The sequence below is a fragment of the Eurosta solidaginis genome, chromosome 3 (genome assembly GCF_040869045.1).
Source record: "Eurosta solidaginis isolate ZX-2024a chromosome 3, ASM4086904v1, whole genome shotgun sequence".
NCBI lineage: Eukaryota > Metazoa > Arthropoda > Insecta > Diptera > Tephritidae > Eurosta > Eurosta solidaginis.
In genome coordinates, this window is record NC_090321.1 from 226,161,933 (window position 1) to 226,181,710 (window position 19,778).

Genomic DNA, 19,778 nt, shown 5'->3' on the forward strand with positions numbered 1-19,778 from the left:
AAAAATAAGTAAACTCAAATAATTTATATTAAAATTGATAAAATATAAAAATAATCTTAAATTAAATTTGAAAGTTTAAAAGGTTTAAAATTTTAATTTAAATTATAATTGGAAAATTTTTAATTCAATATTAAAATAAATATTATACTTACATAAAATTAAATTTAATAAAAAATATTAAAATTAATAAGTAGTTGATTGATGACTGTAAAGATTTTAAGCGAACCAATTGCGTTTTTTTGACGTGATGACAATTAAAAACATCGTTGTTGCTGTCTATGCAATGGATTTGTTGTTTTGCAAATGCATTTATGATTTTGTTGATCATAAGTGAAATAGAATGTGAAAATTGATTTAAAAATACAGCAATGAATGACGTAGATATCTGGAGATGAGAAAATTATTTTGTTTGTGGATGAAGTTTCAGTTTTGTTTTTTAAATCTGCACAGTGATTTTTGGTATCTGTTAAATTTTTAAAAATTTCTTTTTTTTTTTTGTTAATTTTTTATTTATCTTTGTATTGTTATCTCTTAAGATTCATTTTGTTTAGATGATAAACTTTTATTTTAGTTTATTTGTTTATGTGGAAATGTTTTTGTCGGAATTTTAGGTAAATTTAAGGAATAATTTTGTTATACGATTATTTTTCTTTGCTGGTGCGATTTCATTTTGCTATTGTCTATGTCACCGAATAAAAAATTTAGTTTAGCGCACGTTTTGATGAGTATATAAATAACTGTTTGTCTGGTTACAAAGCCTACTTTTAACAAAATCCGGTGTACTGTTAAACACTCTGCGACAATGGTACATCCTTTATTGGTTGTCTTCTAACGTTTTATCAGAATTAATTTAACAGGTTTTTTTACCTTTTGTTATGAGCTTTCGTATATATATATATAATTAAGCGTAAAAGTTAGGTTTAATTATTCATTTCGCTCATGTATTAAATGTTCTAGTTCACGAGCTACACTGGGTTGTCTTAATTTTTCTTCATATATTTTTAAATTCTATTTAGCAATTCATGGTGACTTGAACCAAACATGTCTTTTATATTTTAGTTTTGCATTTAATATTGACAAGGCGACAGTTGAAGATATATTGAAACTTCTTAAGAGCTCTTTTAGTAACTACTTTCAGCTAGATGGGAAAAATTGGTTGCGCGGAAGAACTACACCACTTTTGTCAAAAAAATAAAATATATTGTTCATTGCGATTTAATTGGTTCGATTGAGGATCGCCAATATATTTGGCGGTTAACTAAATATTTAAATATTTATTTTTTAAAAATATTATGTTATTTATTTGATGTTTAAAATTTTATTAATCAAAAATTTTCATTTTGATATTACCAAAATTTTCATTGTTAAAAACTAATTCGATAACAAAATATTCAAAATGTAAAGTATAAAATACAAAATTAATAATTTAATAATAAATAATAAACACTATAAGGTGAACTACCTTTCTTTTCGGAAAGTAGACCAGGGACCAGTCTATTCCTACAAACTCTATTTATGGCTCCTTTTGCCTGAAATTTGATACATATATAGGTAGCTAGCCTTTTTTATCATAAGCCACTGATAACTGAAGTTCCGATTCCGACATTACTGGAAGATGCTACGGCAGTGTACATAATTTAAAAATAATAAAATTAGATTAACTCGCGAATTTACTTAATGTAAGCAAATAAATATTTATTTATTTAATATTTCAAATTTAAACTGAAATTTATTGACTTTATTGACAATATTTTTCCCGTCCTTTTATTGTAATTAGAAACTACTTTTTAATTACTAAGAAGTAAAACTTATAACGCGCGTACATACATAAGTCACGCATCTTTTTTTTAAAGTCGTAAGCGACTTTAACGTGCACCTCAACTCCTACCGTCTAAGTAATTCCCTTTATCCCTCTGTGACTACCGTTGAGAGGTGGGTTGAGCACTAGTCGGTTGGGTTCACGTTGCAGTACTTTCATAGTTACACTGCGTTTTATAAATTTGGGCTAAACCCGTATACGCATACGCCGGCTCTTTCCAACATTGCTAATTGTACTCTTGTTTTGGCCGGTATTGCGCAATGGTACCGCTGATCTTCAAATGTGTTTTAAATTTTCCATTTAGTATTTATTTACGTGCTTGTACTTATGCTTGATCATTGATGTGATTTGTATGTGATGTGTATGAGCCCGAGAAATTTACTGTATCCTTATACTCAGACAAAACGCTTATACAAAATGAAGAAAAACATTTCCTAGAAAATTTCTTTAAATTGAGGAAAATTTCAATGCAATAAGTAAGAATTTCTTATTTTTGTATGAAACTTCATTAACTTGAGGAAAAATATTTCTTCATTTTTTCTCAATCAAGAGTACTTGGGTACTTTAAAAAAAATTATTCCTATAAGCAAGGAAAAAAACATCTCAGTTTTTGAGAAAACTACTTGACATTTATTTTATTTTTACTTGATTGTATAGATTAAAGGAAGCGTTTCTATGGGATAAAATCAAGCCCATTCTTTCTTCGTTTTCAGGAATTTTTACGATTTTTTTCGAGAGCAGGTATCAACATTGTGCAGTAAATCAGGCTTCGCTGGTCATCTGATCTTATATTATATCAGGTAATTCCAATTGGTGGAAGTTATCGCAAAGCAGGGATGACTGGAGTTACTTTTTAAGCAATTGCCGGAATAGCCTAGGCGTCAACAAACGATGGTGATGATAGAATTACTTAATTTTGTTAGAAATATCTGTTGGGTCTCATATTGTTTTATGACGAAGTTTTTAATATTTACATACGTCTTTTATTGATGATTTTTTTTAAACTAATATTTTAAGACTACTTCATCATAGAGTAAGACTTTAAATATAAAAGTAAGGCACAACTTGCTTACTGCTTCCCCAGCTTGTTTTATGAAAATTAAACTTCGTCACGAATCTCAAAACCGGGAGTCCTTAAAGCAAAATACCGAATTGATCAGGATGAAGGGCTGAGTAGATTTAGCCATGTCCGCCTGTCTGTTTGTATGTAAAATAGTCCCTCAATTTTTAGAAATCTTGATAAAGCGGTTTGAGGGTATATTAGGTGTCCGATTAAACGTTTGTCGGAATCGGCCGGAACGGACCGCTATAGCATATATCCCCCATACAATCGATTTTTCAGAAAAGATGATTTTTGTCATATCTTCCTCAATTTATCAGATTGAAGCTTCAAACTTCACCATAAGGGAAATGGAAGCTAGGGATCCTGAACAACTTTTTTTCGTTTTAAATTTTTCTTTGCATATTTATACCTTTCATGAACATGAAATGGTATATTAACTTTGGTCCGATGTTTGTAACGTTGAGAAATATAGAAGATATACTCACCATTAAGTATACCGAATTGATCCGGGCGACGAACTGAGTTGATATAGCCATGTCCGTCTGTCTGTTTGAACGCAAACTAGTCCCTCAAATTTTGAGATTCTTAATGAAATTTGGCACAAGGATGTATTTTTGTACTATATGAGACATTTGTCGGATCCGGTAGGATCACCACTATAACATATATCTCCCATACAACCGATCGTTCAGATAGGACGATTTTGGTCATTCCTGCCGCAATTTAGAAAGTATAAACATGAAACTCGGTGATGTATATTCTAATATATCATAGAATATATCCCGAAAAATTCACTTTTATCGGAGCTATATTGATTATATTCCATTATGTCCGTTTAAGCAAGTTGGATCATTGAACACGATCATGTTGCCGAATGTAATCGAACGTTGTTGTGTTTGATTTTTGCTGTTCTCTGATATGTATGTAGATGGTCGTTGGACAAATTTACAAGTAAACTTCTTTATGAAATTATAGTAAAAGTTAACATGTACATTTGTATATTTAATAAATTGCAGAATTATTATGAAACAGAATAGGGGGACATTTATCTAGTGCGTAAACGAGCTGTCAAATTTTGTATGAAAAATCATTTGCACAATTGGTATAAATTTACACGCACATTTCATTGTGTAAACGCGGTAAACTCAAAGGAATGCAACCTTGCAGATATTACAGCAGGTATTTTCATCAGAAATCTCCAACATCTTAGTAAAGACGTTTTAGTTTTGATTTTTCACTTAATCTTGGCATTTTTTAATTTGTATAACAATCAAAAATGTTTTTTTTTTTGGCAATAATACAGCTGATCGAAAATTAAGTTTACCAAGAATATTACTAGGTCTGTTCATATAACAGCGTGTGTAAATGGATATAATTTTACACCTTATAATTTTATATGCTTTCATGAGTCCCCCTAATATGATTAAAATATAAGTGTTCCCTGTAGGGTTCTTATTATTTTTTTTAACTTTGTATTTTAGTTATTTTGAACTTTGTAATTTTAAAATGTTTTATCAATATTTTAATATTTTCAATATTGATTATTCAATTATCAAAAATTTTCATTGTTTGAAGTTGGTAAAATAAAAGAATAAAAAAGGTCAAAATAAAATATAATCCAAAATACGTTTTAAAAAAAAGAATTTTTAATTATAACCTACATTCACTTCGTGCATACATATGCTTGCATACTAAAAATATAATAACACCAACAAAGTAAATACGTAGCAGAATTATAAAGAAATTTATTAACATAGACATAAAAACATCAAATATTTGAATTGTAACGACCTAAAAAATCAAATGATCCTGTGGCAAGGGGGGTTCTAACCCCCAAAATCGCCTCCCCCGTCGCTACGCCCCTGAGCACACTCAATAGCTAATGAAACAAACGAACGAAAAATGTTCATAGTTTAAGTCACCCTAACACAGAGATATTGAGAGTTTGTGTAGGAATACATATGACAATGTGCCAAACAAAAAGTAACATTTACAAAGTTTTTACAAAGAAATTCTCGTTTGGCACGCCGATATTTAAATCTCTCTCACGCATCTCAAAGCAGCTCAATGAGTTCAAAGAATTCCAGGACTATTGTGGTGTTAGGCGACTCAAGATACTGGCAAAGTAAGTATCTTTGCACAAGAAATGTTTTAAGTGAAATTAAGGCAGAAATACTTCTTGAAAGCTATATTTGAATGAACGTACAACGAAGAGCGATAAAAAAAAATAATTTTTATATTCAGCTTTTGAAGCAACCGCAAATGTGATTTGATTTCGGAATATGTAGTTTGTGTAAAATTATTCCTGTAAGTGCTAGCATAGCCCCATAAATTTCAATAACAACTTAATTCTCGAACTTATTAAATGTAATTTAACCTAAGGCCTTGGGCTATATTCAGTAATTTTGTGTTTTCCAAAACTTACACTTACTGAGTCTAGGTTCTGGTATGATATTTTAACGTTTAGGAAAAAGTGAGCATTTATAAAAATAGTATTAACAACATTGCATCGAAGAACTGCGTATTTTCATTTGTTATCTACTGAACTTACGCAAATTTTTGAAACGATCCTTACTAAAACCTAAAGGCTGCGTCACATGAAATTTCTCATGTTCATGAGTTTTGAAACTTATTTCGGCTAGCCCATTCACATAAGAAAAATTTTAGTAACATATTTTGTCTCCTATTCATTTGTTAAAATGCAGTTTTTAATTGTGAATAGAAAAGTTTTAAATTATCAATAGAAAAGTAAAAGTGGAAGAAATATTACACTTACAAAGTCTGAAAGCACTCACTTCCAAAACACATGCCAGATCCTTTTTTGTACACTTTGTTTTCTTGCTAGCTGGCTACTTTTCATGTCAGATGGCGCTGGTAATGCGCTATTTGGTTGCCTTTCTTGACATAGAAGCAACCTTCAACAATATTCTATTATCGATAACTGAAAAAACCCTCTCCACACTGGTAGTCGAACCTACTCTGGTACAAGTAATCAGCAGATAAAGGTGACCTATACCGAAGACGCGTAACTCTTTTCAGGAGTATTTTTCCGAAAGCACTAAGGGACGTATTTCAGGGCTAGATTGGTATCGGTATCGGTGACGAGACGAGACAAACACACAACCGCTGTGATAGCTGAATGGTTATAGCAGCGGTGCTTTAACGTTCGCGATGAAGGCTTTAGAGTTCCCGAAATGGATATATACAACGAGCTTTTGCAGTTGTCTAAATTTTTCTTTCTTCTATTCTAATTTAAAGTTTTTTCAATTAAGAAAAAATTTATCATAACAATAATAATGATAAAATAATTATTGTTGGGCCTTCGCTCGATTTGAAACCGCGATCTGGACATCTATCTACTTTTTGATAAAAATTATCTAAATGCCAAGACATAAGGGAGCAATCAGGCTAATCTGTTGGTCCTGGCAGGCTCTGACGAACTGGACAAGTCTGCCAGGGGAGGCTTTGAGAGTCCGCTGGACACTTGCTTTCTACTTTTGGACAGGTGCCAGCTAAGCAAACTATTGCATTGTGTCGAGACCTTTCTGGAAATTGTTGGCTCCAACTGCGGAGCTAAAAGCGAATCTACCCATGGTTATTGGAATGTTAGCAGGGCTCCGCCCAATGGGAATCCATACGATGCACCTAAATTTACTGGAGAGCCCCAGCGTTAGATAATATACTAACAAAACGGACCAACATACATAATAGGCCCCAAGTAAATTGTTTCTTTGCTGCACAGCTGTCAATCAACCTATGGTTGCTTTGTGGCACTTCTGGAACAATTATTAATAAATCGATTAAGAGCTACCGCGGCAGTTACAATCTAAACTCGTTCAATCTATGCACTATCTGTCTTATATGTTCCATGATTGCCATTGTGATTCACAACTTAATTTTAATGTTTTGAAACAAGTGTTACCATTAAAGTTAGCTTAGTTTTTCGTTTCTGTTTTGATTACCGTCTTTCTGTTGCGATAAGTGCGGTATCGTAAACAAAATTGTATTCGTTTCTCTTTAGAAGTTATAAATGTTTATTAAAAAAAAAAAAAATCTCGAAGAACTAACAGCATTTGTGAGTGGGACGAGCAAATCTAGAAATTGGTCATGCGCTGTTCCTTTACAGATATTATTAATTCTCTTAAATTTTAAAGCGAAATTATTTGAAAGAGAAAATATAAGCTTCATAGATGTATGTAAAGCAGTGAACAGAAAAGTAACAATAACAACATAAATTCCTCTTTATTCATTTTCCATACTTTAAAGAAAACTTCTATAAATTTTCAAAAACTCGTTCGAATAAATTCGAAAATTCGCGAAAATTTTATGAAAACTTCGAGATTTTAAGACAAATCTTTTACGAATTTTGTAACTGAAAACAGTGAAATTCAATCTCGAAAAAGTTTTCGAAAAAGCTCGGAAAAATTTTAGAATTTTTATTTGAAGTTCTCTGAATTTTTCGAGTTTGCAATTTTGTAACCTAACCATGTTTAGTCTAACAAAGAAAACGCTATAGGTCTTTCAAATTTCAAATTCAGATGAATGTGGATGGTTTCAACTACAAAATTCACCGATTTTATTTTTTGTAACATCGAAAATAAAAAATGAAGAATTTAATTGACCAAATTTGGTAAAAAATTGTTACTGCTATAAAAAGAATATACAATTTTTTTAAAATTATTTTGCGATTCCTATCTGCATTTTTTACGTTAGTAGGAAATTTATTGCGGAAGGAGTTCGCATATTCTGTTATCCTTGAAGCAGATATTACCATTAATTTTTGTAACTCAAGTTATCTACGCACATCTTGAGAAGCCGGTATACCATCTCCTAAATTCAATTCCTGTAGGTGTTTGTTATAGAGTCCAGCAGATTAGATAAGTGATGATATTCCCAAACTTTTATTTAGACCAATAATTTGCCTCATCCTGACGTAAATTCCACATCCCCTTTAACTAAATTATAAAGCTTCCCCGTACATGGATCAGTATTCTCACAAACAGACAATATCGTGAATGTCTGTGTCACAATGAAATGCGAGTACAATAGCACACAAGTTCTAGAGTAAAAGCGTTTTCTGAATGAATAAAAATTTGTAGGATTTTTTGGCCCTTTTCTCATTCAAAGGAAAATATGTTGTTTAAGGAACACGCAAACTTACAAGACAACAGAGAAGAACGAACAGGGTTGCATAATTTTCAAACTTGAGTTACAAAAATTAATGGTAATATCTGCTTCAAAGATAAGAGAATATGCTAACTCCTTCCGTAATAAAATTCCAAAAAAAATGCAGATAGATTCGTGGAATCATAAACCAGCGCAAAATATTTTTTTAATAAATTGTGTATTCTATTTTTAGCAGTGCGGCCACCGTGGTGTGATGATAGCGCGCTCCGCCTACCACACCGTATGCCCTGGGTTCGCACCCCGGGCAAAGCAACATCAAAATTTTAGAAATAAGGTTTTTAAATTAGAAGAAAATTTTTCTAAGCGGGGTCGCCCCTCGGCAGTGTTTGGCAAGCGCTCCGGGTGTATTTCTGCCATGAAAAGCTCTCAGTGAAAACTCATCTGCCTTGCAGATGCCGTTCGGAGTCGGCATAAAACATATAGGTCCCGTCCGGCCAATATGTAGGGAAAATCAAGAGGAGCACGACGCAAATTGGAAGAGAAGCTCGGCCTTAGATCTCTTAAGTTATCGCGCCTTACATTTATTTTTTTATTTATTTTTAGCAGTGACAATTTTTTACCAAAATTGGTCAGTTAAATTCTTCATTTTTTATTTTCGATGTTTAAAAAAATTATGTCGATGAATTTTGTAGCTAAAACTATTCATATTCATTTGAAAAACGTTTTCGAAAAAATTCTCAAAAAAAATAATGGGATCGAAAACTTTCCCGAGTTTTCGAAAATGTTTTGGAGATTGAATTTCATTGTTTTCGGCTACAGAATTCATAGAAGATTTTTCTTAAAAAATCGAAATTTTCATAAAACTTTCGCTTATTTTCGAATTTATTCGAAAAAGTTTTTGAAAATTCATTAAAGTTTTCTTTAAAATATCGAAAATAAATAAAGAAGAATTTATGTTGTTATTGTTACTTTTCTGTTCACTGCTTTACATATATGAAGCTTAAATTTTCTCTTTAAACTAATTTCGCTTTAAAAAATAAGAGAACTAATAATATTTGAAAAGGAATAGCGCGTGACCAATTTCTAGATTTGCTCGTCACACTCACAAATCCTCTTAGTTCTTCGGGCTTTTTTTTTCTTGAATAAACATTTCGAACTTGTAAAGAGAAACTAATACAATTTTGTTTACTATACCGCACTTATCGCAACAGATATACGGTAATCAAAACAGAAACGGAAAACTACGCTACCTTTGATGGTAACACGTGTTTCAAAACCTTAAAATTAAGTTGCGAATCACAATGTCAATCATGGAACATATAAGACAGATAGCGCATAGATCGAGGGCGGCCCCCACTCCATTAGAAGGACCAGGTGGAAAACGATTTAAACTCCCTTGGTGTGACCAATTGGCGCCGGTTGGCGGAGCGAAGAAGCGACTGGCGCGCCTTGTTGGACGGCCATAGCCGTTTAGACGGTTAAGCGCCAATTAAGTAAGTAAGCATAGATTGAACGCGCTTTAGATTGTAATTGCTGCGGTAGCTCTTAATCGATTTATTAGTAATTGTTCCAGAAGTGCCACAAAGCAACCATAGGTTGATTGACAACTGCGCAGCAAAGAAACAGTTTATTTGGAGACTATTATGTATGTTGGTCCGTTGAGTTAGTATATTATCTAACGCTGGGGCTGTCCAGTAAATTTAGGTGCATCGTATGGATTCCCATTGGGCGGAGCCCTGCTAACATTCCAAAAACCATGGGTAGATTAGCTTTTGTATACCCTAATAGCACCGCAGTTGGAGTCAACAATGGGCCAGAAAGGTCTAGACACACGGCAAGAGCGTGCTTAGCTGGCACCTGTCCAGAAGTAGAAATCAAGTGTCCAGTGGACGCCAAAAGTCTCCCCTGGCAGACTTGTCCAGTTCTTCAGAGCCTGTCAGGACCAATAGATTAGCCTAACGGTTGTCTTATGCCTTGGCATTTAGATAATTTTTATCAAAAAGTTGATAGATGCCACTGGAAGTGAGTTCGAGTAATCCCATACAGATCTCGTTCGTATGGTGGTAGAGAGGGATTCAAGGCGCAATACAAAGCTTTATAGCGTCAAGGCTTCCGCAACCCAATTGTCAACCTCACCTTGGCGAGGGGAATCACGTTTCAAATATGAATGTATCATACATATTTATCAGACGATGCTCTGGCGACCCCAAATTCCTCATGGAACGAGGGGGTGATCATATAAATGTGATCATATAAATCATTCCCGAGATGGTCGAGCTAGTACCTTAATGGTGCTTTGCTGCCAGAACTTGCCGGATCTTTATCCGGCAAAGGACAATCAACATCGGTAACACTACCCAAAGCCTTCGTGGAGTGTCTTTGTCGTTAATACGACAACAACAGCAGTGGCAGAGCCTAGCGCATTGAATAGCGCAGTAATAGAACTAGTAATTTATCAGTCAAATAAACCATCGCTGTATAGCTAAATGGTTAGCGCAGCGTGTCTAAAGCGTATTGATGATGTAACCCTTCATGATGCAACCTTCAAATTGGATCTATCTGCGCAGCTATGGCAGGTCGTTTGAAAAACTTTCTACTTTCTATTACAAAAATAAAAAACAAATTTAGAAAAATTAAATAAAAACAAGTAAGAATGAGATTGTCTTCGGCTGTGCCGGAGATTTCATACCTTTTATGAATTGGGCTGAACAATAACTTTATCCCATTCGTAATATCTAAATAATCGGGTGTATAAGATATGAAATATATAGTGGACAGATGTACATACTTAAGCGCTTTTTAAGATAAATAAAAAATAGGTAGGTACTTTGTGTGAAGATGCAAATTTTCACGTTTTTTGTGGTCTGCACGACCATGAACCACTTATCTCAACAATATATGACGTAAACGTAAGTAGAAGAAATTTGAAGCTTCTAGTCGTTAAAAAGGGGCAGAAATGAGTCTATATGGAGTATATACTATATATACCACCGATCTCTATGAGTTTTTCAGACAATAATGCATGCTATATACGTAAGCATTTTGTGAAATTTGAAGCTTTTAGCTGTTAAAATGGGGCAGTAATTACGAAAAGCTTCTTATCTGAACAATAGATTGTGGGGGATATCTGCTATATATACAAACGATCTCATCCATTTTTCCAGACAACAATATGTGCATATGGTGAAGTTTGAAGCTGAGTTAAATCACGTGAACTGGGCGGACCCCCCATTTACCACTTGATCACAGATATAAAGTCTATGTATTTTTTTCATAAGTAGGTACCATGAAAAATTGAACCCCAAAATATTTTTAAAAAATTTTAATTTTAAGGGTACTTTTTTTTAAAAAGAAAATTTTTGGTACTTTTTGTTCAAAAATTAATTATAAATCAACCGTGAATGATAAATTGATGAAACTTTGAGGGTTTATTTTTAAACGTTCATATCTAATTAAAATATTTTTATCATTCAAGGTTCGAATCGAGCTCAAGGCCAGAACAATAATTTTTTTCTAATGATAATTATTGTTATTTTTTAATTTTTCTAAATTTGAAAAATTGTATTTTGTTTTTGCAATAGTAAGTAGAAAATTTTTCATACAACCTGCCATAGCTGCGCAGATAGATCCATTTCGAAGGGTGCTAAGCCTTCATAATCAATACGCTTTAGGCATGCTGCGCTAACCATTTAGCTATACAGCGGTGGTTTGTTTGACTGCTACTTCTATTCATTTTTACCAACTACATTTATCATTACATTAGAAAAAAATTATTGTTCTGGCCTTGAGCTCGATTCGAACCTTGAATGATTTATCAATAGGCCGATAAAAATAAAAACAAATATTTTTATCTTAAAAAAATTTTCTTATTATCACATTTTTAATTAACTTCGAAATTTTTAAAAGAAAATTTAACTGACTTCGCGGCCTCAGAATTGATATTGTTTTTATGAGTTACATGCGACATTTATTTAATATTAATATTCCAAAAGAAAATTCTGATGATCGCTATTAGTTTAAACAATATGAATTTTTTTATCACAGCACCTCGCACGCTAGAACGGTGCGCGACCAGACGACATGCTACGGTGCAACCACAAACAAACAAATAAAAACGAGCATACCTACATGATTATTAAACACAGTTATTTATTTATGATATGAAAATAATGGATAATACATTAAAAAGAGAAAGAATGAACTAGACACTAAATTTTTAAATTTATATACATTCGTTTTCTTAATGTTTTTTTAAAACTTTATTTACATAAACTTTCTCATCTTCTGATACCAGCTTGAATTGCAGTGATTCATCGTTTAGCGGCTTATAAATATGGAATTGACGAGTATTTTTTATAGTTAGTGCTCGTTCAAATCTTTGTTGATACTTGCGTTCATGCGTTCCTGATTTTTTTATAGTATTTTTTGCAGCTTGTACCATTCTTTTTGAAACCTTGAATTCACGTTTTATCATTTTTATTGGCCAATCCAGCGGAAGAGTAGTCAACACTTGGATTTTTTCGGATCTAGTATTTGCTTTGTTAAAAGCAGACTTAAAATTGGTTAAAAGAGCTTCATTTGAATTATTATGATAAATATCACTACCACTCAATTTCCTCACAGAAGTTACAACAGCTGTTTTACACTCAGAGACACTCGACATTCGTCTCAATTTTACTGGTGGCTCCCCGATCTCCAAAAGTAGTTTATTAACGTATCAATTTTTAATTGATTATCCACAATATCACATTTGAAGGTTGGGTCTTTCTTGTTATCATATTGGATCTCACTATTTTCTGTGTTGGACACATCAATATTTAAATTGTTATTTAACGGATTTTCGCCAAAATTTTCTGGTATTGCAGACTTGCGGCCTAGATAAATTGATCTGACACAAGATTTGCACATGTTACATCCGACAAAACCTTTAAAATCACTAGCTCGATTAGCTGTAATAAAAACTAAGTCTTTTATAATGTTCTTCTGGTTTTTTTTTATTCAGTGGATTGCAACACTTCTTTTTTTGACCCATTTTAAAACACCAAAACTATAGCAATAATATTTTTACACAACCTAATCTCATTTACTTCTTAACTCGTTCACTAAATACGCTGAAATAAAAGAAAAACATACTAAACTTGGTTTAGTTTGTATCCTCGCGACGATTGCAACACAGTCTGTCGCGTTTGCGCGCCCACGCGCTGTGGTAAACATTTCACATTGTTTTTGTTTTATACTGTAACGTAGCATGTCGTCTTGTCGCGCACCGTTCTAGCGTGCGAGGTGCTGTGATAAAAAAATTCATATTGTTTAAACTAATAGCGATCATCAAAATTTTCTTTTGGAATGTTAATATTAAATAACTATCGCATGTAACTCATAAAAAGAATTTCAATTCTGAGGCCGCGAAGTCAGTTAAGTTTTCTTTTAAAAATTTCAAAGTTAATTAAAAATGTGATAATAAGAAATATTTTTTAAGATAAAAATATTTTAATAAAATATGAACGTTTAGAAATAAACCCTCAAAGTTTCATCAATTTATCTTTCACGGTTGATTTATAATTAATTTTTGAACAAAAAGTACCAAAAATTTTCTTTTTAAAAAAAAGTGCCCTTAAAATTAAAATTTTTTAAAAATAATTTGGGGTTCAATTTTTCATGGTACCTGCTTATGAAAAAAATACATGGACTTTATTTCTGTGATCAAGTGGTAAATGGGGTTCCAGTTCACGTGATTTAACTCAGCTGCAAACTGAGGAAGATATGACAAACATTTTTTTTTTTGGAAAACCGGTTGTATGGGGGATTTATGCTATAGTGATTCGATCCGGCCGGTTCCGGCAAATGTCTAATCGTACACCTAAATATATCCGATCACCAAATTTTATCAAGATATCTCAAATATTGAGGGACTATTTTGCATAAAAACTGAGAGGCGGACATATGGAAATGAGTAAATCAACTCAGCTCTTCATCCTGATCATTTCGGTATACTTATTGGTGGGTCTATCTATTATCTTTTAAGGTCTTACAATTTGAAGATTCGTGACGATGTCAACATACCATTTCATTTTTATGAAAGGTATAAAATGCAATAATTATCGTAAAAATTATTGTTCTGGCCTTAGACTCGAATCGAACCTTGAATAGAAAGATTACCTTAAATGACAATGCTGTCCTCATCTATGATAAAAAATTAGTAAATTTGATTAAGTTTTTAGCGACAATGGAATCACAGTTCTCGTTGAGGTGAAACAAGAACGATTTTCAAATCAGAGATGATATCCTATTCTGCTTGGTAAGATATTGGGCGGTATCGAGGAATTAATTTATGCACAGACTTCCCGAAGTGGAAATAAAAATTCGTGACTGCAAAAATTCGTGAAACAACTCCATTTTTATCTTTTAAACTCAAACATCATACATCATATCCATTTATCAGCTTAAAAGTAGTTACGGGATTGTAATTCACGGCGTAGTTCAACTTCTCTCAGAATCTGGTGTAGAGGAAGTGACGCAATATTTGGGGAAAGCTTAGAGGAGAGAAAGAGGGTGAGTCTCAAAATCATTATAAAACAAAAAAAAAAAAAAAAAAAAAACAGTTGATGAGAAGGTCAGAAAGAGAGATCGAGTTTTTTGTAGCCCAGCAAGTTTCCCAGTTATTTTATGATTGATCAGATAATCCTGTTTCATTAACCGCTTCGAAAGAAAAATATTTGTTAAAATTGCCATCTTTTTAATTAAAAATAATTTATTAAACCAAATAATAGGACAAAGCTTCTAGAATGTAATGTGCAAGCAATCCAGTGATGCATAAGATCAACTGCCGATCAGCATACTAATTAAAGGGCGGCATTCAATCGAGAGACTAATCAGTGCAAAGAAATTAACTATAAAATTCGTCATAGTACAAAAGATTAAAGCAGATGGATACCATTTACTTTTATATTTAATATTTATACATATTTTTTAAAAAAAATGTCTTTCCCCTCTGTGTCTTTACACAATTGCCTTTCATATTTCTCAAACTATTACAAGAAATCCTCCGTCAAAATATTTTCTAAATATGTATGTCGTACACGTCGCTGTCACGTCGCCTACTTCAACTGGCTACAGGAAATTTAATTTCCTTAACGGAAATTTTTTCAAAATATTCTGTAACGTCTCACAGCGACCTTTTGCTAAACTCATTGCTAATGATATGCCGGTCTATGGGGTAGGAATTCACCGCGCCTTGCAAACTAAACAAAACAAACGAATTGGAAAATCAAAACAAATAATTGCGGCGAAAACATGGCGCAGCTGAAGCCATGACCATCTGATTTATGTAAATACGAACTTTCTACATAGAGAACACCAGCTACACAGCAAAGCTCACCGGTTTTCGCTCCGACCAGAGTCAGTTGGCGTTTGTACGCCAAAGCGGTCGGTTGTATTTTGAAATTCGGAAATTCTAAAAAGAACCGTTAGTGAGAATATTGATGTATTAGACAAATAATGGCAGCGCGTCGGTCGTGTAAAGCAAAATACCGAAACAAAAGCGTATGTGTATGTATGTGCAACAGGAAAGTGGGAAATATGTGCAACAGCTGAGTGGGTCATTGGCCTGCGGCACTTTAATAGTGTACTTGAAGCCAACTAACCAATTAATATTGATTTTCTTTTTTCATCGCCATCAACGTGATAAAGTTTTGTTGAAACAACGTTGGTGAAATTGTGTAACTTTACCGAGTTACATGAAATTCAGCTTCTTACTCTTTAACAACGCAAAGCAGCGCAGAGCGCGGGAAACGTTGGTTCCGTTTATAGCGTGCTATTAAAAAGTGAATTTTAGTGTGCCGGTGTGTTACGTTGAAGCGCGCGTGAACTAACGGCACTCAGTTAATTTTTTCGTCGTCATCGTCGCCCCACTCTCGATATTTAACGGTGTTATGTTAATTTCGTTGCACACCATCGAAACGTCACACTCTGCCTTGCTGATGCTGCTCGCTTCCGCTATAAAAATGAGATCGCATAAAATTCCCACAAATCTTGCTTGCTTAACGTTGCCTTAAAAAAAGACACCCCTCCCGTACCGCTGCTCAGTATGTGCTTGTATATGAGTGTGCCGCGTTGGATTAGCCTGGAACGTTTTGCCGGTGCTGTTTGTGATGGCGCTTCGCATCTAATTGAAGTGTCACTGGTGTTATTTTTACTTAATTGTCAAAGTAAGAAAGCGGCTACTACAAAGTCAGCTACGCGCAGCAAGTATTTTGAGGCTAAAGCAGCTATCGATGCCTCCACTGTCACCTCAGACATTGGAGATTCAACAGCGATTGTGTTGTGTTCGGATAAATTGGCTAATGATAAATTAATGGTGACAAAAGCATTAGAAATTGAGGTTAAAAAAGTTGTTATGGCGCAGCCAAAGGTGTAGTGCTTGATGCTTGTGTGTAAATGTGCTATAAATCATTTCATTTTTAAAAGACCCAACAAAATGTGCAAAGAGGGTGCAACGAAAAATAGATGAGTTGCTTCTAAAAATAAAATTAAAATAAAAAATGTGTGTATTTAAATACATAAACAAAAAATAAGTAAATAGAAAGTATGTTCAGTTCATATGCATATGAATATCAAAGTAACGTGTGTAATTTACGAAAAAAACTGTTACTTTCTTAGCGCTGTGAAGTGTATTTAGCTAGTAGTAAATTGTAAAAATTTATAAAAATAAACAAACAAAAAATAGTAATAATAATAATAATACACCGAAAAAATGTCCTTCTGTGCATAAGAAATTAAATGCCAGTGATTACAAGTTGTAATAATAATATTAACAATAATTAAATACATATATTCATTTATAAATAAGTGCAGTGTTTAGTAAAATAATTTTTTGTAAAACTCTTCTCAAAAATAATAAAAAAATAATACTTGGAGCTGCAACTTTTGTGATACAGTTTTTAGTATGCAGATTAATCAGTAGCAGCGAGGTAAATATACAAAGTTTATTTTCAATTCATGTTCTACGCTTCTTATCCTGACATCTTCAGGTTAGGGGGATTAAAATATACTTGCGGCAGGTACGCCTGTCGTAAGAGGCGACTATATACCAAATTGGTTCAAGCGCAACCCTGTCAATTTATAGCTGCTCCATACTAATTGTCAACCTCACCTACCCGTGGCGAATTCTGTTTCTTTAACAGTCGAGGTTCTGGCGACCCCAAGTTCCGGTATGGCCTAGAAGGTTTCATGCGGTCATACTAAATCGTTCCCACAATGGTCGGGCTAATACCTTAATGGTGCTTGTTACCGGAACGTACCGGATCTGCCTTCGCAAAAAGACTATAACCATCGACAACACTCGCCAAAACCTTCGGGTAGTGTCCTTATCACTACAGCAACAACAACAAAAACGACTTCGGATTTTCAATGTCAAATGAAATGGACAAACCTGTTTCTGCGTTGAGCGTTCAGTGTAATTTTTCGCTCTGATCTGTTGTTGTCGTTTGTCTTATATATACAGTACGTATGTACATGAGCAGGTTTTGTCAAATTGAATGTGCGTATGTGTATATGTATGTGTTATGTGTGTCATAAAAGAAACGGCAGTGGTTTTCATTGCGATTTTTCGTCATCCCTTGTCAAATCGGGTTTGGGGACAAACCGGTTACGGCGTTGCGCCGCCAGCAGTGTCATCTGTCGCTCTGATCTGCTGTTGTCGTTTTTATTATATTTACAGTTCGTATGTGTATATATGTGCGTGTTATGTGTTCATAAGCAGAAGGAGTAGTTTTCACTAATCAACTTGTGTTATTATCTAAGGCGGGTAGAAGTCAGTAATTTCAGTCATTCGACCTTTTTGTATGTTTGTTCATTTGGTTTAATGTTTTTTGTTTGTTTGTTGTACCTATGTGATTACATGGTTATGCCGGAAATAGTGTTTGTTCGTTTATTATTCTACCGTCGAATATTTTTGTCTGTAGATTAATGATGTTTTCGAGTACTTTCAGACGTCGGGCTTTTGCTTACATGTGAAAGACCTTGACTGTTTTATTGATGTTTTTTGGGGAGTATTTATTTTCGAGCATGTAATTCGCAAAGCTGGCGGCCACCGTGGTGTGATGGTAGCGTGCTCCGCCTACCACACCGGATGCCCTGGGTTCAAACCCAGGGCAAAGCAACATCAACAATTTTAGAAATAAGGTTTTTCAATTAGAAGAAAATTTTTCTAAGCGGGGTCGCCCCTCGGCAGCGTTTGGCAAGCGCTCCGGGTGTATTTCTGCCATGAAAAGCTCTCAGTGAAAACTCATCTGCCTTGCAGATGCCGTTCGGAGTCGGCATAAAATCATGTAGGTCCCGTCCGGCCAATTTGTAGGGAAAATCAAGAGGAGCACGACGCAAATTGGAAGAGAAGCTCGGCCTTAGATCTCTTCGGAGGTTATCGCGCCTTACATTTATTTTTTTTTTTTTTTTTAATTCACAAAGCTGGACTGTGGTATAATGGTTTGAGTCCATGTTTTTTTTTTTTTTTTTTTGTGTAATATCTAGTGTGTTCTCTGAACCTCGTTCTTATTCGTTGTCCTCTTTGTCCTATATAACTGTGTGGGCATTGGCAGGTAAGCTTGTATACGCCGCGGCTGTTAAACCTATCCTCTGAACAAGTTCTTGGTTTTTGTCCTAAAACTTTTATCGATTTCCTTAGTTCAAAATTATTCACATCGAAAAAGTTATTGATTGCGTTATCTCCGTCCACCTGCTAACACGTTAGTTTGGTAAAAATGAGATATATGTATTTACAAAGTTCGGTGTAATGGATTATTTATATCTAGAATAGATTCGTACCCTCTTTTTCGATATCGAAAGTTGCGAACAACGTACACTCAGAGAAAAACGCTGTTCTAAAATCCAGAACCACCGCTCTCAATTCAAGATTTTCATGTTCTTACTTTTTTGTTCTTGAAAAACGATCGACCTGTTCTCAAAACAACAACCTTGTTCTTGAACTGACAATCATTTTCTTGAAAAGAGAACGGCTGGTCTTAAAATATGAACAAATGTTTTATTAATGAGAACAGTGTTCTTAAATTAAGAAAAATGTTCTAAAATTAAGTGCAAGTAAAAAGAAACGGTACAAATACAACATTTGGCGCAAGCTATCAAGCAGTTGTGGTGGCCCAGCGGCTATGATGTCGCGGTTGCGATCGTGTGACGGGAGTTCGATCACCGTCAAACTCTGAAATTTTTTAAAACAATTTTAATATATTCTATTGTTTTAACTTTTATTTTTCGTTCAATTCCATTCAGATATGTACAGGTAATTCTCAAACTTGTTATTAAATATTTTAAATATATATTCTGATTGCATCATCAAATAAGAAGACGACAAAAAAATTACTTACTTAATTGGCGCTTAACCGTCTAAACGGTTATGGCCGTCCAACAAGGCGCGCCAGTCGCTCCTTCGCTCCGCCAACCGGCGCCAATTGGTCACACCAAGGAAGTTTAAATCGTTTTCCACCTGGTCCTTCCAACGGAGTGGGGGCCGCCCTCTACCTCTGCTTCCATAGGCGGGTTCCGATAGAAACACTTTCTTGGCCGGAGCATCATCTTTCATTCGCATAACATGGCCTAGCCAGCGCAGCCGCTGCGCTTTAATTCGCTGGACTATGTTGATGTCTGCGTATAGCTCGTACAGCTCATCATTAAATCTTCTTCGGTACTCGCCATCGCCAACGCGTAGAGGTCCATAAATCTTTCGAAGAACCTTTCTCTCGAACACTCCCAAAGCCG

The 19,778-nt window shown here is 34.1% G+C and overlaps 1 protein-coding gene across 1 annotated transcript in view; it reads left to right on the forward strand.

Moving 5' to 3' along the window:
• Window positions 1-15,420: 15,420 nt before the first annotated feature.
• Window positions 15,421-19,778, forward strand: part of LOC137245146 (uncharacterized) — a 213,639-nt gene continuing 209,281 nt past the window's right edge. Inside the window, exon 1 of the mRNA XM_067775333.1 lies at window positions 15,421-16,978. The gene's annotated coding sequence lies outside the window, so the exon portion shown is untranslated. The remainder of the gene's footprint in view (window positions 16,979-19,778) is intronic.